The 17558-nt window shown below is 46.6% G+C and overlaps 1 long non-coding RNA gene across 1 annotated transcript in view; it reads right to left on the bottom strand.

The window, feature by feature from the left end:
* Positions 1–14300, bottom strand: part of LOC146026775 (uncharacterized) — a 157557-nt gene extending 143257 nt beyond the window's left edge. Inside the window, exon 1 of the long non-coding RNA XR_014454538.1 lies at positions 14244–14300. This is a non-coding gene — a long non-coding RNA (uncharacterized LOC146026775). The remainder of the gene's footprint in view (positions 1–14243) is intronic.
* Positions 14301–17558: the final 3258 nt, after the last annotated feature.

Raw genomic sequence — 17558 nt, 5'->3', positions numbered from 1 at the left:
GTAAATATTGAAACGCCTTCTATTTTTATCCCTGCACAGATCCCGTCCAGGCGCCAGGAGGGACACCAGCGGGTTGCCGTGACTACTGGCCGACGTCACACGTCACCAGCACACGCCGCCGGAGGTCCGCCCCGCCACACAGCTGGGCAGTTACACACGTTGCTTCCCGTCCGGTCGCCGGGTGAGACGCCAGCGGGTTGCCGTGACGACTGACTGACGTCACACCCCGCGAGCACACACCGCCGGAGGTCCTTCCCGCCGCACAGCCGGGCAATTACACTGGTCACGTAAGTGAACTCTACCTATTTAAACACTTGTTGTTATACATTCTGGTTACTCTGCACATCACTGTTTGAATTGTCTTCACGTCAGTTGTCCTGATGAAGGGGCTTTATGCCTTGAAACTAGTCGACACTTTTTGCTGACATGCTTGTTTGATACTTTGAAAATACAGCGTTTTTCACATTTTTATTGGAGAGTGCCGCCTCCTGTCTTCATTTAGCCTAAACCACTACCTGGAGATTCGCGTATATATATATATATATATATATATACAAATACAGGGACTCAACACTCTCCATAATGAACTAACTCACCTTAGTATACAATTAATCAAATAAATAATGGGGTTTTAGTTCATGAATTGATCAATGCATTTAAGCTTGCAGCCCATCGCCAAGGGACCCCATTTCACTGCAAGTCCTACACTAGCATTTGGTTCTCAAGAGCCTGCCAACTGCTGACACATCATAGCTAAAGTGGACATGTGTTTTTTTCTGGTTTAAAGCTCACCTGCCAAGTGCCTTATGGCTTTTAAAGATGAGGCAGTCACCTAACACAACACCTGACTTAGAATTAAAGGGGCAGCTGTAACAGGTTACAGATAAATTAGCTCATCTGGGGTGAAAGAGAAAGCTATGATCACAGTAACAAAGGTTAATAAAAATTAACCCACATATATACACACATACAGAGTACCACAACACTCGCCATCCCTGCGAATGGGGTGCAAACAGCACTCGCCATTCCCAGGTTGGGGTGAAAGTGGCCTGTGACCACATGCTCTAATACATACAAATACAGGGACTCAACACTCTCCATAATGAACTAACTCACCTTAGTATACAATTAATCAAATAAATTGATCAATTCATGAACTAAAACCCCATTATTTATTTGATTAATTGTATACTAAGGTGAGTTAGTTCATTATGGAGAGTGTTGAGTCCCTGTATTTGTATGTATTAGAGCATGTGGTCACAGGCCACTTTCACCCCAACCTGGGAATGGCGAGTGCTGTTTGCACCCCATTCGCAGGGATGGCGAGTGTTGTGGTACTCTGTATGTGTGTATATATGTGGGTTAATTTTTATTAACCTTTGTTACTGTGATCATAGCTTTCTCTTTCACCCCAGATGAGCTAATTTATCTGTAACCTGTTACAGCTGCCCCTTTAATTCTAAGTCAGGTGTTGTGTTAGGTGACTGCCTCATCTTTAAAAGCCATAAGGCACTTGGCAGGTGAGCTTTAAACCAGAAAAAAACACATGTCCACTTTAGCTATGATGTGTCAGCAGTTGGCAGGCTCTTGAGAACCAAATGCTAGTGTAGGACTTGCAGTGAAATGGGGTCCCTTGGCGATGGGCTGCAAGCTTAAATGCATTGATCAATTCATGAACTAAAACCCCATTATTTATTTGATTAATTGTATACTAAGGTGAGTTAGTTCATTATGGAGAGTGTTGAGTCCCTGTATTTGTATGTATTAGAGCATGTGGTCACAGGCCACTTTCACCCCAACCTGGGAATGGCGAGTGCTGTTTGCACCCCATTCGCAGGGATGGCGAGTGTTGTGGTACTCTGTATGTGTGTATATATGTGGGTTAATTTTTATTAACCTTTGTTACTGTGATCATAGCTTTCTCTTTCACCCCAGATGAGCTAATTTATCTGTAACCTGTTACAGCTGCCCCTTTAATTCTAAGTCAGGTGTTGTGTTAGGTGACTGCCTCATCTTTAAAAGCCATAAGGCACTTGGCAGGTGAGCTTTAAACCAGAAAAAAACACATGTCCACTTTAGCTATGATGTGTCAGCAGTTGGCAGGCTCTTGAGAACCAAATGCTAGTGTAGGACTTGCAGTGAAATGGGGTCCCTTGGCGATGGGCTGCAAGCTTAAATGCATTGATCAATTCATGAACTAAAACCCCATTATTTATTTGATTAATTGTATACGAAGGTGAGTTAGTTCATTATGGAGAGTGTTGAGTCCCTGTATTTGTATGTATTAGAGCATGTGGTCACAGGCCACTTTCACCCCAACCTGGGAATGGCGAGTGCTGTTTGCACCCCATTCGCAGGGATGGCGAGTGTTGTGGTACTCTGTATGTGTGTATATATATATATATATATATATATAAATAAGAGAGAGCGAGAGAGAGAGAGCGAGAGAGAGAGAGAGATGATACCCAAAATATCTAATTCAAGATTCAAAAAATAAATCATAGGACTTGGTAAAAGAGACACAGGGGGTTATTCAGATATGATCGCATAGCTGCAAATTCACAGGCCACCCAATAATCAAATGAATGCACATAGTACATAGAACAGCTCGTAGTACGCATGTGTGAGGCCATCCAATGATCAGTTCCTGCTACTTTTTTTTTATTGCTGGATGCAAGCAAGTTCATTGACAGAAAGCCGTTGTTTGTGGTTGGTAACCGCCCATTTTCTGCCAGTGTCAGGGAAACTTCAGGCGTGCCCAGGTTTTTGAAGAGAAGTTGTATGATGTCAGCTTTGGCCCCGATCAGCCTGTTACTATTGCAGGCGTAAGTCCAGGGCTTTTCACAAGCCTTGCACAGCCATGCGCAATCTTGCATATGGCGGGATTTCATTCATATTTTTAAAATTTACTATGGCCGAAATATGGCCGTTCATCTTCATATTCTAGTCTTATTTATATTCCTATTCAGGAATACAAACGCTTACGCCATAGATAGAATATGAATAGCAATCACCATTCATTCTAATGGTGATTCCTAATTTACTAACCAGCCACAAAAAGGTAAAAGATAAGCAGTGCTAACAATTACTGGTAAATGTTAAAAATCAAGTGGAAAAGCTGATGGTCTATAACAAGTTTAATAAAAATACTAACATATATAGGACAGAATATAATAAAAAGATTCACCCACGATGTTAAATAAACATGATATCCTGGAGAGTCTGTTCCTAGATGTACCCCAATCTAACAGGTAAGTACGGATGGATAATTACAGTTCCTGTATTGGTGTGCATACAAATGGCAATTGAGTCCAGGTGGTTGGCCCAAGAGGGGTAGTAGTCACCGACAGTCCACTGGAAAGAATTGGGTAAGTGGTGTAACACTGATCTTTGTATTCCAAGTAGGGAGTGGTGGTTTTTGGAATTATGTTAAACAGTATCCGTTTTTGCCTCCCATGGATATAGGCACAGGGTAGGTTTCCTGTTGGGTTGGTTCAGACTACAATCCAGGTAGTAAATAGGTAGGTGGGTGTAGCGGCAGTCTCTGACAAGTTTTGCTATGCCTACCTTTGATAAATCAGGCATAGAGAAACACGTCAGGGACTCCTGCTACACCCACTTACCCATTTACTGTCTGGGTCTCTGTAATGCTGTCAAAAACTCTGCGCCTCTGCGAAGCCACTCCCCCCTTCCGGCGCGTGGTGCCCCATGTTAACAGTGATAAAAAGTGATGGCACGTTAACACCCTATTAACGCGTTAATGTGCCCAGCAATTATTAATATAATTATTTTTCTACAAATTTTGCCATGGATTTTTATTAGACTAAAAGAGGCACAGATGAGTCGTATTAGACTAATTTGTGCACAGTGCTATTGAGAATGCATAATACACCATGTGTTTGTGGATTGGTCATTACCCTCCTGTTGATGACCACGCCTACCCAATTGTATTTTTCTGGATGGTCAATGATGCCAAAGACTAAAGGTCCGTACACACTGGGCGATTATGCCCAGCGTGTATGGACAGCAATGACCACTCAGTGCATACATGCTGAGCCGCTTTCCCCCTGCCTGGCGCTGTCAGTGGGGGGCAGATGGCTTTGCATAGCGCAGCAATGATGTGGGAGCGTGCATCACCGCTTACTGCTCATCGCCGGGCCATACACACTGGGCGGCTCTGAGCTGAAAGCCGCTCAAACTTGCTGTATGGGCCTTTACACTGAGTTTGTATATCACACATTGGAGTGTCTATAATGGGTGCAATGTGGTCAAGAGTCCCACCTCAACGTTGTTGCCACGGTAAAAAAATCAACAGCTGCACCAGCGCATTAGGGATTTCTGGAGACCTGAGCATGTGCAGAAGGCTCTGACACAATACAATAGTCTACAGGGGGCACGGGACCTACTTGAGACTGCACAAGGACCCCTAAAATTACATGGACACTAATTATATTACTTTTCTTTTATACAAAAATTTTTAAATGAATTGTGTTCAAATGGACTAAATACTGAAATATATTATGTAGTTACATTAGAAATTATTTTTTATCACACTTTTCACAGCAATATCAAATTGTAATCATGACTTCTAACCTTTGTCACCACTCTCAAGCCTGCTGTAGCATGAACAACACCCTTGTATGTTTCTTTAGCAGATGGGACTTTCCAAAACATTGTAGGTTTTTTCCTAAATTAATATGTAACTTGAGCAGCAATATATAGTACAGTTTAACACTTTCCCTTTTAACTGTCTTTTATATCAACACTACTGTACAGTATATCAACAATATTATGCTACATACTGTACAAGCAGTAAAATTGAGAATAGAGCCGATGATTGTGTAGCATAATTCAGTGCTTCCATCAACTTATTTATGTATTTTTTATTAGATCTGCCAACAGTTACATTGATTTTTAGTGGCCTATGGGAGATAAATAGAATGCCATCAAAAATGGCATATTGGTATGTATAATTTAATTTTCTGACACAAAGGGATCAGAGGGAAGAGTGATCAAAGTGTCAGAAAATTAAATTATACATACCAATATGCCCTTTTTGATGGCATTCTATTTACAATAGATCATTTGCCATAGGCCATGCCCAGGTGCAAGTTCATACCAGGCACCAGTATGGAAAATAGAAGGTGCAAAGGGGCGTAACTAGACTTTTCTAGACCCCACAGCAACATTTTTGAGGAGGGTGGTGGGAGACAGCATGGGAGATAACATGTAACAGGGGCTGGTGCTTGGCAAAGAAGGACAAACAGCAGAGAAAATTCCTGGAATTTAATGCACACGCACACCAGGTGAAAGCAAGGCAGAACACACAGAAAAATACAAACACACATACACCAGTGGGAAGGCACCACACACACACACACACATATACATATACAAAAACACACATACCAAGGAGGAGGTTGGCACCACACACACAAAGATGGGGGATTTGGCACCACATGCACCCAGGGTGTAGTGTGGCACACAACCACACCATGAGCAAGGCTGCCACCACATACATACCAGGGGGAGGCTGGCACCACAGACAGACAGACACACACACACAAACAACCAACAGGGGGCTGGTGCTGCACATGCACACCAGTTGGGAGGCTAGCACCACACAAACACGCACGCAAGAAGGGAGGGGCTGTCATCACACACATCAGGGGGAAGGCTAGCACCACACACACACACACACACACACACACACACATCCACTGGAAGGCAGGTACCACACATGCTAGAGGGGAGGCTGGCACCACACACACCAGGGGGCAGCTGGCACCACACGCACACAGGAGGGGGAGGCAGTCACTAGGGTGGGTGACTGGAACTGTGTGGCTGACTCGGGGAAGGGTGGGGTAAAAAGGGAATCCTGTCTACCATTGCAGAGGGGTAAAAGGGGGTGAACTTGTCACTGACTTTGGATTGGGGGACTCAGTGACTTCCACTCACCATTGCCGAGGGGTAGGATGGGGCACCAGGACCTCTGCCTGCCTCAGCAGACCCCACTCAGAAGGGGGATGCTATCACCTAGACAATCAAGTGGAGCTACTTTCTCCATCAGTAACACCACTGCAGATCTACTTCCAGACTCGCAAGATAATGACATCATAAGTCTTTCTCTACAATAGGCAGCTCCAGGCACACATTTGCATTTCTGTACAGTCCAGGTGGCACCGCTCCCTCCTGCCAGGAATTAATCCACTGGGTCAGGAACCGTCAGTCTCTGAATTACCAATAAAAAAGGCTGGGCTGGGATCACATGTGCTTCCCCAAGCAGCTGGGTCCCGTAGCAATTGCATCCCCTGCACCCTCTATAGTTATACCACTGGTGGTGTCACCCCCTTCCCCAAGATTGCACATGAGCTGATGTCGGTAGCACAGTTGATGTGGCAAAGGGGGAATTAATGTGATTGCAATGGAATCACATTAGTTCTCAGTGGTAGCCAGGACTGGCTGTTATTGGGGGGCCTGTCCCGGCGACTCACCAGTGGTACAGATGGGAGAATAGAAATTCCTTATTACTGCTAACTGCATTGATAAGGTATCTGTATTTTCAGATGCTGGCTGCAAATGATAATAAATAGTGCCGTAAATATTTTATTTTAATAATTAATGTAGTTCCTTAACATAAAATCCGCTCTCCTTCCTTTCATCATCAGAGCTATCCCTCATTCCAAGATTATTTAGTTCAAAGAGGGCTTGTCAGCAGTGAGTGACTGCAGCAAATCACAATGAAATTAGTGAAGAGTTATCCAGTTCAGCAGCCCCCCTAAGTCTTTCCTCTGTATACATATGGATGACCAGCATCCTAAAGGTGGGAATCCTGACAGGGGTCAGGTAATTATACTTACCCTCCCCCTGCCAACCAGGGCCGCCGAGAGGTATGCCGGGCCCTGGTAAAATTTTGGGGGCGTGACCACCTAACGTGATTAGGCCACGCCCCCAAAATGTTTTAGAGGGTTGAAAAAAAGTTTAAAATCAAGAGGGAGTGTCATTGTCACCCGCCCCCCCTCAGCAGCAGCACACAGATACCTACAGCAGGTGCTGTGCTGACAACACCCCCCCTCCTCTCGACGTCCCTGCCTGCCCCCCTAACCCTACCATCCAGCAGCCTAACCCTAACCCCCCACCTGCATCCTCATCTTAACTCTTTCTAGTGCCTATACCTAACCCCCATACCCTACCACCTAAATCTAACCCCCCGCAGCCTAACCATATCCCCCTTCCCCGCAGCCTAAACATAAGTCCTCTACTAATGCCTAAACCTAACACTCCTTCCCCAGCCACATGCTAGCCTGCCCTGCATACTCACCGATGCCAGCTGTCAGTATTAGGGCGGAGTGAAAAAATTTAAATTGAGATACTGTATTCAAAATTGGCTAGTGTGGAAAAGTTGTGACTTGACCTGAATAAGAAACGTGCAAAAGCATTTGATCTGAGTCAACATCTTCTGTCCTGGCAATAGACCTAAAGTTTCACTTTTTAGGTGAAAATAATGAAACCTATAAAGAAGCTCCGATCTAGTTAAGATTATGGCAGGATATCTTAGAGTGGTTCATTAATATACTTTAGCATAGTAAAAGAGAGTACGAGCTTGTCCTAGTGCAAAGTGACTGACTTTGGTGGTAGAAAAAATCCCTGATAATTGACCCATTTTCATGGTCACAATTGTGAATATTGTGTGTTTTCTCCTGAATGTGTTTATAATAGAAGAAGCACAAATACTATAAATGGAATTTCAATGACACTGTGTGATATATATCTTACAGTAGACCATAAATTCAGGGGAGTCTAGGTTTGACAGCAGTGTAGTAGGCACGTTATAATGGCTAGGAGTGTTTGGCCTGCTATACTCCAAGACTTCTGGGTTTAGTGGGGCACTGGTAGCAGTACTGGAGGCAAAGCTAGTGGAAGTGTTGGGGGTGTTGCTAGTGATAGTGCTTGGGGAGCATCTAGCACCAGTGGTGGGGTTGTAGGAAGTGGAAGTGCTTGGGGCATAGCTAGCACCAGCGGTGTGGGCGTAGCTAGTAGCTGTGCTGGGGGTGGCTACTGGGTCCTCTATATTGTGGGCGCTCTTGGTGTGGTTGGTGCTCAGACGAAGTGCTAGGGGCGTAGGGAGTTGGTCCTCTACTGAATTGTCCATATCCATACTCCTGGTGTGCTGGGGCCTGTGGAGCATGTGGCGGATAAAGTGGATAATGCGGATGAGGCATATAGCCATGACCAAATATCCATTCCAAGAAGGCCAATTGTCTGTCCTGCATGCAGGGCCGTTTCTAGACAATTTAGCTCCCAGGGCGAAGAAATAAAAATGCGCCCCCCCCCCCAATACATAACATGGTAACATAGAAATTGCGCACGCCTGAGGCGCGCGCCGAAATAGGGGGTGTGGCATAATTTTAAAGGGGGTGTGGTTTAATATAAGGGTGTGGTCTAGCAGGAAAACAATAGGTACTTATGTATTATCTGGGCTACCATGTTAAATGCACCCCATTTTTTCATACCCCTACTATCCAACTACGCATGGAGTTGATTTTATATAGTGTGGCGAGCGCAGCGAGCCACCGTGCCCGAAGCGTGGCGAGCCCTGCGAGGGGACGCGGTCTCATAAGAAAAACGGGAGCCCAGATATTACATAAGTACCAAACAATTAGCTTACATCACACTTTTGCAACCTGCATGACCAGACATTGGTTACCGCCACTTAAGTTGGCGGGCTGAAGGCCACACAATGACCTAGTACGCCTCACAGATCAAGGCCAAACAATGACAGGCTACTTAAATCATTATACACTATTTATCCGTGATGCCAATTACACATTACGCCGTACACTGTGATGACAATTACATATTACGACGCACACCGTGATGCTCATTAGACCCCACACTGTGATGGCAATTACACAATACTCCCCACACCGTAATGCCCATTACACATTATGCCCCATGTGCCGCTGCCGCACAACTGATGCCGTTTACTAATATGCCCCCACAGTGCCAGATATGCCCCCACAGCGCCACACATATGCCCCCACAGTGCCACACATATGCCCCCACAGTGCAACAAATATATGCCCCCACAGTGCCACAAATATATGCCCCCACAGCGCCACACATATGCCCCCACAGTGCCACACATATGCCCCCACAGTGCAACAAATATATGCCCCCACAGTGCCACAAATATATGCCCCCACAGTGCCAGATGTGCCAGATATGCCCCCACAGCGCCGCACATATGCCCCCACAGTGACAGAAATATATGCCCCCACAGTGACACAAATATATGCCCCCACAGTGACATATATATATAAATACATATGTTTATATACATATATTATATATATATATATATATATATATATATATATATGTATGTATGTATGTATGTGTATATATATATATATATATATATATGTAAGGTGGAGGGGGTTTGATCGGCACTCCACTCCTATGGTGTTTGTTAAGTCCTGGGTGCCTTCCTGGGTACAAATAGACACGTAGTAGCGGGGGTTTGGCGGCACTCGCAGGTTTTTGAAAAGAAGACACAACGCCTGTTGTTTGCTTAACGTTTCAATTCACCAATAGAATTTTCATCAGAAGCCTCTGATGAAAATTCTATTGGTGAATTGAAACGTTAAGCAAACAACAGGCGTTGTGTCTTCTTTTCAAAAACCTGCGAGTGCCGCCAAACCCCCGCTACTACGTATATATATATATATATGTATGTATATATATATATATATATATATATATATATATATATATATATATATATATATAGTTAGGGTCAGTGTGCAACATTTTCAGGGTGCGAGTTTATTTCTAGACATACCGTCTGGGGTGGTAGGGCTCTGTCTGTGCCTTATGTTATGTGGTGGGCACTGGGTTAGGAAGGTGGGCAGGCTCCGTCCTGAGTAGCTCTTTATGCGCGCTGTGCGGCGCCAGCGTCTCCGTCTGACGTCAGGCACCAGTGCAGCACTTTATACCCAGAGGCAGAGAACACGCTGGCTGGCACCCGGCTCCAGGCTCCACTGAAAGGGGAGTGAGCGGCGGGCGGCGGACAGTAGTGCGCACTATTAAAATGTTTGTGCGCACCCAGGGGCGGATTGGGGACTAAAAGTGGCCCTGGAAAATTTCTGGAAAGTGGCCTCATAAAAAAATGGGTGGAGCCAATATAACAGAAGGCGGGATTATTACATCACCAATAGGATAAATGAAGTGTGGCAAATTATTCTCCAACTTCTCCTGTATGCAGAGGTATCAGAACATATTTTGATACTTGTTTCCTAGCACGGCGCCCATCGCATAAGATTGTATGCCATAGTTAATGGTTAATGCGATCCTGTACGATTTGTGAGATTTTTAATTGTATGTACAATATCGCATCGCATCCGATATATCAGATGCAATGCGATTTTTAATTGTATAGGAAGCATACACCATTTTTAATGTTAAAAGTACCCTTATGGGTACTTAAAATGTAAAATGAGCCCCCGATATGAACGTCAACCCAAAGCATGGCGAGAGCAGCGAGCCCGCGAGGGGCGGCGGTACGCGTCGTCCGACCTTTTCATACCCCCACTATCCACGTCGGCATGGATTTGAAATTATATAGTGTGGCGAGCGCAGCGAGCCACCGAGCCCAAAGCGTGTCGAGCAGACGTATATTACTTAACCTGTAATACGCGTCCGCTCTCTACACTATATAAAATCAACTCCACGCTGTCATGGATAGTGGGGGCATGAAAAGGTCGTAGTACGGGTACCGCCGCCCCTCGCGGGCTCGCTACACTCGCCATGCTTTGGGTTGACGTTGATATCTGGGGGTATTGGGGGCTCATTTTACAATTCAAGTACCCATAAGGGTACTTTTAACATTAAAAATTGTATATGCTTCCTATACAATAAAAAATAAAAAAAAACTGGATATTTCTTACCAAATCTCTCACTTTCTGAATCTCTCATCCTATTAAATCTCACCTAGAGAGTGTTTGAAATAGCCCTGATACACAGTAGAGAAACTTATGCACATTACATCACACAGGAGAGCTGTTAATACACGCTACGCTACACAGTAGAGCCACATATACATGTTATGCTATAGTATAGCTGCTTATACACACACACACACACACACATAGCACAATGGTAGAGCCCTGTATACATGTTAAACCACTAAAACACATATTACTCATTTCACCACAGTACAGTACTGGTGCAAAAAAAGGTATATTTGTGTTTCACACATATTTTACACCAGTTCCCAAGTGCCACTGCTTTGGCCAGGGTCTGTGATATATCTGGAAACACAGAAAAATTTAAGGATTTCCTAACATAAAATCAGTTTCAAATTCAAATTATATGTTACCAAATTTGTGTTCCCTACCTCCCGTGTCCATCATCCTATTTCCCATATATTATCTGTTTTATTCCCCTTTTCTGAATGTCTCATTTCACCCCTGATTCTCTATTTTCCTCCTTTCCTTTCTCCCCATGCACCTATCATACCCTCTGTCCTTCTATGGCCCTTCACTTTTCACTCCTTTCCATCTATTACCCCAGCACCTCACTCCCACCTTCCATATCTGCACCTCACTCCTTCCATCTTTCACCCTTGCACCCCACTCCCTCCTATCGCTCTTTCTCTTACCCCTGCACCATACACCTTCCTTTTCTCACCCCCGCGCCATCCTTCTAGCTCTCTTATCCCTGCACCTTACGAGCAAGATATAATCTTAATTTGGTGCCTCTAAATTGCTATATGTCGCCCCCTGTGTTATGCCTCATTTGACAACCATAAAAAGTCCAATTTTTACCTAGTACAGCAGCACCCTTTGCACCCATAGTAGTAACATAGTAACACCACTATTTTAGCAAACAAAGAGCCGCATTTATCAACTAATATTTGTGGCTAAATCCCCAAAAACACCCGTTTTCGGGGGTTAACCGCAAAGATTAAGTTTCACCTAAATGTATTAAAGGGTCTGCAGCAGGAATCTCTGATCCCTGCTGCGAGCCCCCGGGAGCGCCGCCGGCCGCATCCCCCATAGGTTTCAACATCGGGCAGCCCAGCTTCGCACCCCTGGGCTATCGCCATTCTGGGATGGAGATAGCCCATTGTAGCCTATGGCTACACATCGCACTGCCCGAGCAGGGCAGTGCGGTAAGAGGGGTCGGTGGGGGTCAGCGCATAACCGCGCATTCGCTGACGGGCAGGGACGGGCTCCTTTCAGGGCCCTGTCCCTGCAGTGCCAGGGATGATACACTTCGCAGGGACGGGCTTCTTTCAGGGCCCTGTCCCTGCAGTGCCACGGATGATACATCCCAGTGATTTGATCACATTTTACAATGCGATCCTGGGCGGTAATATTCCGCCCAGATCGCATTGTAAATGCGATCATTGATAAATGTGCCCCATAGCCTGCATGTCTGTCCCCTCTGCTGCAGTGTCACTGTCAGATGCAAGCAGGGAGAGCTTGGGAGAAGGAAGCCCAGCATCTCGGTACTGGTGCCGAGCCTGTCCCCAACAGTGACGGTGGTCGCTCAAATAAATTTTGTGCCCTAAGTGAGCACACTGGAGACTGCCCCGCCATTCCCCGATACAAGCCAGGGACTTCGGCGGCTGGGGGGATCCGAACTGTGGGAGCCAGAGTAGCAGCGGCGGTTCCAAGCCAGCTGATATAGCTGACAGCTGCTCTCAGCTGGGGGAATCAGCGGCGGGCCAGCACGGCAGAGGGGTACCTGGAAGAGCTGACAGTCGCTGACAGTCGCCGAAGTCAGCTCTAGTACACATTACTTTGACACTCTCTCCCACCAAGCCAGCATTACTGTGACATTCTCCCCCTACCCCAGCAAATATTACTGTGACTCTTTCCCCACTCCCCCTAAACATTAATGTAAACCATAATGTGACACGCCCACCCAAACCTTAATGTGACCCTCTCCCCTTCCCCCTCTAAACCTTAATGTGACACCCCACCCCCCCAAAGCTTAATGTGCCACTATCCCCTTCCTCCCCAAAGCTTAATGTGCCACTATCCCCTTCCTCCCCAAAGTTTAATGTGACACTCCCCCGCAAACATTATTGTGACACTCTCCCCCCCACACTTTAATGTGACACCCCCAAACCTTAATGTGACACTCTCCCCTTCTCTCTCCAAACATTAATGTGACATCCCCCCCCCCCCCCAAATCTTAATGTGACACTCTCCCCCCTCCCTCCCCAAACATTACGGTATACGGTCGTTTTGTAGATCACACTTAGGTCGACAGTCATTAGGTCGACCACGTTGGGTCGACAGAGGGGAAGGTCGACAGGGTTGTAGGTCGACATGGGTCAAGGTCAACAGGCGCTTATGTCGACATGGGACAAGGTTGACATGGGTTAGGTCGACAGGTAGTTAGGTCAACATGGGTTTTTTACTGTTTTTGAGCCGACATGTCCCGACAGGCGGTATTTCATGCCCAACCATCCACTAGGGCATGGTGGGAGAATAAAATAGTGCCCAAAGCATCACGAGGGAAGCGAGCGTTGCGAGGGGCTGTGGTTCACCTCCAGCTGTGTCCATGTCGACTGTGTCGACATTCGGGTAAAAATACAGTGAAAAACCCATGTCGACCTAACTACTTGTCGACCTTGTACCATGTCGACCTAAACACCTGTCGACCTTGACCCATGTTGACCTACAACCCTGTCGACCTTCCCCCCTGTCGACCCAACATGGTCGACCTAATGACTGTCGACCTAAATGTGGTCAAGAAAATGATCCACACCCAACATTAATGTGACTTCCCCCCCCCCCCTCCAAAGCTTAATGTGACACTCTCCCCCCTCCCTCCCCACAGCTTAATGTGACCCCCCCCCCCAGGCTTAATGACACACTCTCCCTCCCACCCAAAGCTTAATGTGACACTCTCCCCCCCCCCCCCCCCCCAGGCTTCATGTGACACTCTCTGCCCTCCCACCCCAAAGCTCCCTCCCCACTCCCCATCCCCAAAGCTTAATGTGACCCCCCCAAGGCTTAATGACACTCTCCCCCCTCCCACCCCAAAGCTTACTGTGACACTCTCCCTCTCCCCCTCCCTCCCCATAGCTTAATGTGACCCCCTCCCAGGCTTAATGACACACTCTCCCTAGTCCCTATACCTCCCTCCCTCCCCCCCCCCAAAAAAAAAAAAAAACAAAGCTTAATGTGACACTCTCCCCCGATTTTTAAAAGCACTTGCCTGACCTGTCTGCTCCTGTGAGTGTCCAAGAGGTGGCTTCTGCTGCTGCTGCTCTTCTCACTAGTTAGTGGGCTGAGGTTGAGCAGGGCTCCTCCAGTGCACACAGTGTGTGTGCACCATGTGACTTCCTGTTAGATCAGGAAGCTGGGGCCGATGACATACGCTGCCTAAAATATCTGGCAGGGCAGCACAGCGCAGAGGAGAGGGAAGAGCAGGTGAGGGGATCGTGCTGCTGGCTGTCATACAGTATGACAGGCGCAGGCTAAGGCAGCCAGCAGCACACCTGACCTTCCGCTGCGCCTCTGCTGAATTGTCCTCTCCTGTGGTGCCCCTGTGCGCACCTTATAGGGAACATTGCCGGGCGCCCTGGCTGTTTAACAGAGGCGGACAAGCCGTGCAGCGCCCCGGGCTGCTGCACGGCTTGTCCGCCTCTAGAAACGGCCCTGCTGGCAGGGCAGCACAGCGCAGAGGAGAGGGAAGAGCAGGTGAGGGGATCGTGCTGCTGGCTGTCATACAGTATGACAGGCGCAGGCTAAGGCAGCCAGCAGCACACCTGACCTTCCGCTGCGCCTCTGCTGAATTGTCCTCTCCTGTGGTGCCCCTGTGCGCACCTTATAGGGAACATTGCCGGGCGCCCTGGCTGTTTAACAGAGGCGGACAAGCCGTGCAGCGCCCCGGGCTGCTGCACGGCTTGTCCGCCTCTAGAAACGGCCCTGCCTGCATGTCCTTTAATTGATCCAAAAAAGAGTGTTGCAGTCTTTCATTCTCTAAGAACTTCTCCACCCGAGCCTCCTCCTTGGCCTGCATGTCGGACGGCTTTGCTCCACCATGGACTGTGCGGTGTCAGACAAGAGAGACATACAGTAGGAGCAAGTTTCATCTTTGCTCCTTTGGCCATGGCTAGCCATGGCTATTCTATTGTTCTCAGCTGCAATACGTATTGTATTGCAGCTGAGAACAATAGAATAGCCATGGCTAGCCATGACCAAAGGAGCAAAGATGAAACTTGCTCCTACTGTAACGCGTCCACTGCACTCTTCACCACCATCAGTGGAAATCAGGAGTGGAGAAGTTGGGCAGCACGGCGACATTGCCATGGAGGACTGCATGTCAGGTGGCTCCTGGCTACTCTCCATCTGGCTGGCCAAAAAGGATTACAGTGCCACAGGATTACTCAGAGCTGTGTTGCCGGACGCACTGCAGCATAGATCTTAATGCACCCAGTCGACACGTACGGCACCAATTTTTTTCCTGTTCTGGTCAGAGACTTTGTTGAACTGCCTCGTCAGTGCTTTTAATTTGTTAAGCACTTGCTGATGAGAGTGGTGTGTCCCCCTAGATGTCAGCATCTGGGAGATATTTCAGTACACAACCATGTCTTTTACGGTACCAGTCACCTGGCGTTTGATTTCATCCTCTGCCCTAATGAGCAGCAGCTCATTGACTTCAGCGTCAGGCTAATTGCTGGCAGCCATATTGATGTTGTGCTGCAGGCTGAACAGAAGTGTGCAGTAGGACAGCCTGTGGTGCTGTAGGTAGAGTGGAAAATGGCTGCTGCAGGGGAAAGTCAGGAGGACAGACATGCAGCACATGTGCACGCTGTCCTCCCCACCATGTGTGCTGTCTGCGGGGCTCTGAGTGATGACATCACTCACCAGCGCCCCAGCAGCACCAATCAGAGCAGATTTTTACATTCCCAGTCAAATAACCCGGGTAGGGAACATTTCCACTGCCCTTGAATCCCGGTGCTAACGGGTACAACCCTGGATGATTACCTGGGTTGGATTTCTGGGGAATCCAAACCAGGTTATACTGTATGACATGAGAGCATTTCCACTAGCAGAAAACCCGGTTTGATGCGCATCCCCACTGAAATTATTAGGTTATTTATGCTAGTGGAAAGGGGTATAAGGTGAATTATGTCTGACCTATTTCTACTTTTATATGACCTTGCCACCAACAAAATTCAAATGGAACACCAATAGACAATGTCTAGTGGGACACACTTTCACATTGGGGTTGTAGCTATTTTTAGTATTAATCGCTCACAATCCAAATCATGTTAAAACATAGTTAGCAGCTTAGCAAACACAAGGTAACAGTCACGTAGCTGCAGGAAGGTGTTATAGCTGGAAATGGTCACTCCCTGTATGTGACGGCAATCTGTCATGTTCTGCACATCTTGGTTATCATGGCATGTCAAAAGTCATTACTCACGAAAATAACATCCATACCCATGCAGAAAATCTCAATGTAATTACCCCAAACCATGTGTGAAATGGCTTAGGACTAAGGCTGAATATTTTGACGATAATTTAAAAGACATGTTTGGCAAAACCACAACACAGCTCATCACCCAACAATGTAAGTACTGTAAAGCATGATGGTAGCTAAAAAAACGCTTTGGGGCTGCTTGTCTTCCTATACGATGGGGACTCTAGTCAGGTTAGGGATAGAAGAATAAAGGGAATCATTTTTTTTTCCAGAAGACGTTATGTCAGCATGAAACCTGAAGAGACACCCACTTACCTGTACATGCGGTTTCAGGTAAAACTATTGGAATGGCACTGTTGTAATACAAAGACAAAGTGGCAAGTGGAAAAAACTCATGACTTCTTTGCTAAACCATTTGCTTTAATATATAAAGTTCAAAGAAAGGCTGAAGGCAACACTGGAGATGGAAAGGTTGAATAAGGATCGAAGCCTCCTTGAAGGAGCCATAATGTATTATGCACAGTAGCGTTTTCTGGCTTCAACATGTAGATCAGTGGTTCCCAAGTACCCCCAACAGTTCAAGTTTTACAGGTCACCTGTGGATTTTTTAAATGTGACAGTTGGTGATACACAGTGCTCCTGGCTGGTAACTTGGAAAACTTGACCTGTTAGGGGTACTTGAGGACAAGGGTTGAAAAATGTAGATCATACTTTCCTATTTTGTTGTCCCCTCCTCTGGGAGGGAGCAGTGTGAAAGGGAATTAGGTATGTGACCAAGTAGGAAGGTGGGATGTTCCAGCCCTGGCTTTACAATAACATGGCTCCGCCCCTACCACAGTTGAGAAAACCAAGCACTCTCTATCGGGGGCAGGGCTACAAAGACAAATCATATCATCGGATCCCCTTTGGGACTGCATACTTATACTCGCATGTGTTCAGCTGAGAATTGAGGGGTGTGGGGGATGTGCAGGGCCTCCAGGAAAAGCTGGGGACTTTTCCACCTTTTCGGGAGCATCCAGGCCATTGCGGGTGGATAGGCAGATATGATATAAATCACCCAACTGTTCTGCGGTACAATTAAATACAAATTAAATAATGTTTTGTTG

This window comes from Crinia signifera, chromosome 1 (genome assembly GCF_055691185.1).
Source record: "Crinia signifera chromosome 1, ASM5569118v1, whole genome shotgun sequence".
Taxonomy (NCBI): Eukaryota; Metazoa; Chordata; class Amphibia; order Anura; family Myobatrachidae; genus Crinia; species Crinia signifera.
This window is presented reverse-complemented; position numbering and strand designations above follow the sequence as displayed.